This window comes from Sardina pilchardus, chromosome 17, assembly GCF_963854185.1.
Source record: "Sardina pilchardus chromosome 17, fSarPil1.1, whole genome shotgun sequence".
In the NCBI taxonomy this organism is placed as follows: Eukaryota; Metazoa; Chordata; class Actinopteri; order Clupeiformes; family Clupeidae; genus Sardina; species Sardina pilchardus.
Genome location: NC_085010.1, coordinates 323,571 through 330,167, shown reverse-complemented (window position 1 = coordinate 330,167; position 6,597 = coordinate 323,571).

The window sequence follows — 6,597 nt, the reverse complement described above, 5'->3', positions numbered from 1 at the left end:
GTGAGCGGCCAGTAGCTCATTGAGGCCCCTTGTGTTGTATGCGCTTGGTTTCAAGCTTCTAAGACCTTCCAATTTCAAGCTATGAAGGAAAAGTGAAGACGCGTTTACTTTTCATATTTCATGACAGTTGGCTGAGACGGCCAAAACATGCACTCGTGGAAACTTTTTTCAAAATCCACTTTGGGCTTGTAAGATGTTGTAAAGTGACTTTCTGTCACAATGCAGTACATGCACCTCAACACCCAACTTCATGAACACCACATCAGAGTGAATGATGCGACTGAACCGCGTGCGCTGGAGCCACCAGTGAGCGGCCAGTAGCTCATTGAGGCCCCTTGTGTTGTATGCGCTTGGTTTCAAGCTTCTAAGACCTTCCAATTTCAAGCTATGAAGGAAAAGTGAAGACGCGTTTACTTTTCATATTTCATGACAGTTGGCTGAGACGGCCAAAACAGCACTCGTGGAAACTTTTTTCAAAATCCACTTTGGGCTTGTAAGATGTTGTAAAGTGACTTTCTGTCACAATGCAGTACATGCACCTCAACACCCAACTTCATGAACACCACATCAGAGTGAATGATGCGACTGAACCGCGTGCGCTGGAGCCACCAGTGAGCGGCCAGTAGCTCATTGAGGCCCCTTGTGTTGTATGCGCTTGGTTTCAAGCTTCTAAGACCTTCCAATTTCAAGCTATGAAGGAAAAGTGAAGACGCGTTTACTTTTCATATTTCATGACAGTTGGCTGAGACGGCCAAAACATGCACTCGTGGAAACTTTTTTCAAAATCCACTTTGGGCTTGTAAGATGTTGTAAAGTGACTTTCTGTCACAATGCAGTACATGCACCTCAACACCCAACTTCATGAACACCACATCAGAGTGAATGATGCGACTGAACCGCGTGCGCTGGAGCCACCAGTGAGCGGCCAGTAGCTCATTGAGGCCCCTTGTGTTGTATGCGCTTGGTTTCAAGCTTCTAAGACCTTCCAATTTCAAGCTATGAAGGAAAAGTGAAGACGCGTTTACTTTTCATATTTCATGACAGTTGGCTGAGACGGCCAAAACATGCACTCGTGGAAACTTTTTTCAAAATCCACTTTGGGCTTGTAAGATGTTGTAAAGTGACTTTCTGTCACAATGCAGTACATGCACCTCAACACCCAACTTCATGAACACCACATCAGAGTGAATGATGCGACTGAACCGCGTGCGCTGGAGCCACCAGTGAGCGGCCAGTAGCTCATTGAGGCCCCTTGTGTTGTATGCGCTTGGTTTCAAGCTTCTAAGACCTTCCAATTTCAAGCTATGAAGGAAAAGTGAAGACGCGTTTACTTTTCATATTTCATGACAGTTGGCTGAGACGGCCAAAACATGCACTCGTGGAAACTTTTTTCAAAATCCACTTTGGGCTTGTAAGATGTTGTAAAGTGACTTTCTGTCACAATGCAGTACATGCACCTCAACACCCAACTTCATGAACACCACATCAGAGTGAATGATGCGACTGAACCGCGTGCGCTGGAGCCACCAGTGAGCGGCCAGTAGCTCATTGAGGCCCCTTGTGTTGTATGCGCTTGGTTTCAAGCTTCTAAGACCTTCCAATTTCAAGCTATGAAGGAAAAGTGAAGACGCGTTTACTTTTCATATTTCATGACAGTTGGCTGAGACGGCCAAAACATGCACTCGTGGAAACTTTTTTCAAAATCCACTTTGGGCTTGTAAGATGTTGTAAAGTGACTTTCTGTCACAATGCAGTACATGCACCTCAACACCCAACTTCATGAACACCACATCAGAGTGAATGATGCGACTGAACCGCGTGCGCTGGAGCCACCAGTGAGCGGCCAGTAGCTCATTGAGGCCCCTTGTGTTGTATGCGCTTGGTTTCAAGCTTCTAAGACCTTCCAATTTCAAGCTATGAAGGAAAAGTGAAGACGCGTTTACTTTTCATATTTCATGACAGTTGGCTGAGACGGCCAAAACATGCACTCGTGGAAACTTTTTCAAAATCCACTTTGGGCTTGTAAGATGTTGTAAAGTGACTTTCTGTCACAATGCAGTACATGCACCTCAACACCCAACTTCATGAACACCACATCAGAGTGAATGATGCGACTGAACCGCGTGCGCTGGAGCCACCAGTGAGCGGCCAGTAGCTCATTGAGGCCCCTTGTGTTGTATGCGCTTGGTTTCAAGCTTCTAAGACCTTCCAATTTCAAGCTATGAAGGAAAAGTGAAGACGCGTTTACTTTTCATATTTCATGACAGTTGGCTGAGACGGCCAAAACATGCACTCGTGGAAACTTTTTTCAAAATCCACTTTGGGCTTGTAAGATGTTGTAAAGTGACTTTCTGTCACAATGCAGTACATGCACCTCAACACCCAACTTCATGAACACCACATCAGAGTGAATGATGCGACTGAACCGCGTGCGCTGGAGCCACCAGTGAGCGGCCAGTAGCTCATTGAGGCCCCTTGTGTTGTATGCGCTTGGTTTCAAGCTTCTAAGACCTTCCAATTTCAAGCTATGAAGGAAAAGTGAAGACGCGTTTACTTTTCATATTTCATGACAGTTGGCTGAGACGGCCAAAACATGCACTCGTGGAAACTTTTTTCAAAATCCACTTTGGGCTTGTAAGATGTTGTAAAGTGACTTTCTGTCACAATGCAGTACATGCACCTCAACACCCAACTTCATGAACACCACATCAGAGTGAATGATGCGACTGAACCGCGTGCGCTGGAGCCACCAGTGAGCGGCCAGTAGCTCATTGAGGCCCCTTGTGTTGTATGCGCTTGGTTTCAAGCTTCTAAGACCTTCCAATTTCAAGCTATGAAGGAAAAGTGAAGACGCGTTTACTTTTCATATTTCATGACAGTTGGCTGAGACGGCCAAAACATGCACTCGTGGAAACTTTTTTCAAAATCCACTTTGGGCTTGTAAGATGTTGTAAAGTGACTTTCTGTCACAATGCAGTACATGCACCTCAACACCCAACTTCATGAACACCACATCAGAGTGAATGATGCGACTGAACCGCGTGCGCTGGAGCCACCAGTGAGCGGCCAGTAGCTCATTGAGGCCCCTTGTGTTGTATGCGCTTGGTTTCAAGCTTCTAAGACCTTCCAATTTCAAGCTATGAAGGAAAAGTGAAGACGCGTTTACTTTTCATATTTCATGACAGTTGGCTGAGACGGCCAAAACATGCACTCGTGGAAACTTTTTTCAAAATCCACTTTGGGCTTGTAAGATGTTGTAAAGTGACTTTCTGTCACAATGCAGTACATGCACCTCAACACCCAACTTCATGAACACCACATCAGAGTGAATGATGCGACTGAACCGCGTGCGCTGGAGCCACCAGTGAGCGGCCAGTAGCTCATTGAGGCCCCTTGTGTTGTATGCGCTTGGTTTCAAGCTTCTAAGACCTTCCAATTTCAAGCTATGAAGGAAAAGTGAAGACGCGTTTACTTTTCATATTTCATGACAGTTGGCTGAGACGGCCAAAACATGCACTCGTGGAAACTTTTTTCAAAATCCACTTTGGGCTTGTAAGATGTTGTAAAGTGACTTTCTGTCACAATGCAGTACATGCACCTCAACACCCAACTTCATGAACACCACATCAGAGTGAATGATGCGACTGAACCGCGTGCGCTGGAGCCACCAGTGAGCGGCCAGTAGCTCATTGAGGCCCCTTGTGTTGTATGCGCTTGGTTTCAAGCTTCTAAGACCTTCCAATTTCAAGCTATGAAGGAAAAGTGAAGACGCGTTTACTTTTCATATTTCATGACAGTTGGCTGAGACGGCCAAAACATGCACTCGTGGAAACTTTTTTCAAAATCCACTTTGGGCTTGTAAGATGTTGTAAAGTGACTTTCTGTCACAATGCAGTACATGCACCTCAACACCCAACTTCATGAACACCACATCAGAGTGAATGATGCGACTGAACCGCGTGCGCTGGAGCCACCAGTGAGCGGCCAGTAGCTCATTGAGGCCCCTTGTGTTGTATGCGCTTGGTTTCAAGCTTCTAAGACCTTCCAATTTCAAGCTATGAAGGAAAAGTGAAGACGCGTTTACTTTTCATATTTCATGACAGTTGGCTGAGACGGCCAAAACATGCACTCGTGGAAACTTTTTTCAAAATCCACTTTGGGCTTGTAAGATGTTGTAAAGTGACTTTCTGTCACAATGCAGTACATGCACCTCAACACCCAACTTCATGAACACCACATCAGAGTGAATGATGCGACTGAACCGCGTGCGCTGGAGCCACCAGTGAGCGGCCAGTAGCTCATTGAGGCCCCTTGTGTTGTATGCGCTTGGTTTCAAGCTTCTAAGACCTTCCAATTTCAAGCTATGAAGGAAAAGTGAAGACGCGTTTACTTTTCATATTTCATGACAGTTGGCTGAGACGGCCAAAACATGCACTCGTGGAAACTTTTTTCAAAATCCACTTTGGGCTTGTAAGATGTTGTAAAGTGACTTTCTGTCACAATGCAGTACATGCACCTCAACACCCAACTTCATGAACACCACATCAGAGTGAATGATGCGACTGAACCGCGTGCGCTGGAGCCACCAGTGAGCGGCCAGTAGCTCATTGAGGCCCCTTGTGTTGTATGCGCTTGGTTTCAAGCTTCTAAGACCTTCCAATTTCAAGCTATGAAGGAAAAGTGAAGACGCGTTTACTTTTCATATTTCATGACAGTTGGCTGAGACGGCCAAAACATGCACTCGTGGAAACTTTTTTCAAAATCCACTTTGGGCTTGTAAGATGTTGTAAAGTGACTTTCTGTCACAATGCAGTACATGCACCTCAACACCCAACTTCATGAACACCACATCAGAGTGAATGATGCGACTGAACCGCGTGCGCTGGAGCCACCAGTGAGCGGCCAGTAGCTCATTGAGGCCCCTTGTGTTGTATGCGCTTGGTTTCAAGCTTCTAAGACCTTCCAATTTCAAGCTATGAAGGAAAAGTGAAGACGCGTTTACTTTTCATATTTCATGACAGTTGGCTGAGACGGCCAAAACATGCACTCGTGGAAACTTTTTTCAAAATCCACTTTGGGCTTGTAAGATGTTGTAAAGTGACTTTCTGTCACAATGCAGTACATGCACCTCAACACCCAACTTCATGAACACCACATCAGAGTGAATGATGCGACTGAACCGCGTGCGCTGGAGCCACCAGTGAGCGGCCAGTAGCTCATTGAGGCCCCTTGTGTTGTATGCGCTTGGTTTCAAGCTTCTAAGACCTTCCAATTTCAAGCTATGAAGGAAAAGTGAAGACGCGTTTACTTTTCATATTTCATGACAGTTGGCTGAGACGGCCAAAACATGCACTCGTGGAAACTTTTTTCAAAATCCACTTTGGGCTTGTAAGATGTTGTAAAGTGACTTTCTGTCACAATGCAGTACATGCACCTCAACACCCAACTTCATGAACACCACATCAGAGAGAATGATGCGACTGAACCGCGTGCGCTGGAGCCACCAGTGAGCGGCCAGTAGCTCATTGAGGCCCCTTGTGTTGTATGCGCTTGGTTTCAAGCTTCTAAGACCTTCCAATTTCAAGCTATGAAGGAAAAGTGAAGACGCGTTTACTTTTCATATTTCATGACAGTTGGCTGAGACGGCCAAAACATGCACTCGTGGAAACTTTTTTCAAAATCCACTTTGGGCTTGTAAGATGTTGTAAAGTGACTTTCTGTCACAATGCAGTACATGCACCTCAACACCCAACTTCATGAACACCACATCAGAGTGAATGATGCGACTGAACCGCGTGCGCTGGAGCCACCAGTGAGCGGCCAGTAGCTCATTGAGGCCCCTTGTGTTGTATGCGCTTGGTTTCAAGCTTCTAAGACCTTCCAATTTCAAGCTATGAAGGAAAAGTGAAGACGCGTTTACTTTTCATATTTCATGACAGTTGGCTGAGACGGCCAAAACATGCACTCGTGGAAACTTTTTTCAAAATCCACTTTGGGCTTGTAAGATGTTGTAAAGTGACTTTCTGTCACAATGCAGTACATGCACCTCAACACCCAACTTCATGAACACCACATCAGAGTGAATGATGCGACTGAACCGCGTGCGCTGGAGCCACCAGTGAGCGGCCAGTAGCTCATTGAGGCCCCTTGTGTTGTATGCGCTTGGTTTCAAGCTTCTAAGACCTTCCAATTTCAAGCTATGAAGGAAAGTGAAGACGCGTTTACTTTTCATATTTCATGACAGTTGGCTGAGACGGCCAAAACATGCACTCGTGGAAACTTTTTTCAAAATCCACTTTGGGCTTGTAAGATGTTGTAAAGTGACTTTCTGTCACAATGCAGTACATGCACCTCAACACCCAACTTCATGAACACCACATCAGAGTGAATGATGCGACTGAACCGCGTGCGCTGGAGCCACCAGTGAGCGGCCAGTAGCTCATTGAGGCCCCTTGTGTTGTATGCGCTTGGTTTCAAGCTTCTAAGACCTTCCAATTTCAAGCTATGAAGGAAAAGTGAAGACGCGTTTACTTTTCATATTTCATGACAGTTGGCTGAGACGGCCAAAACATGCACTCGTGGAAACTTTTTTCAAAA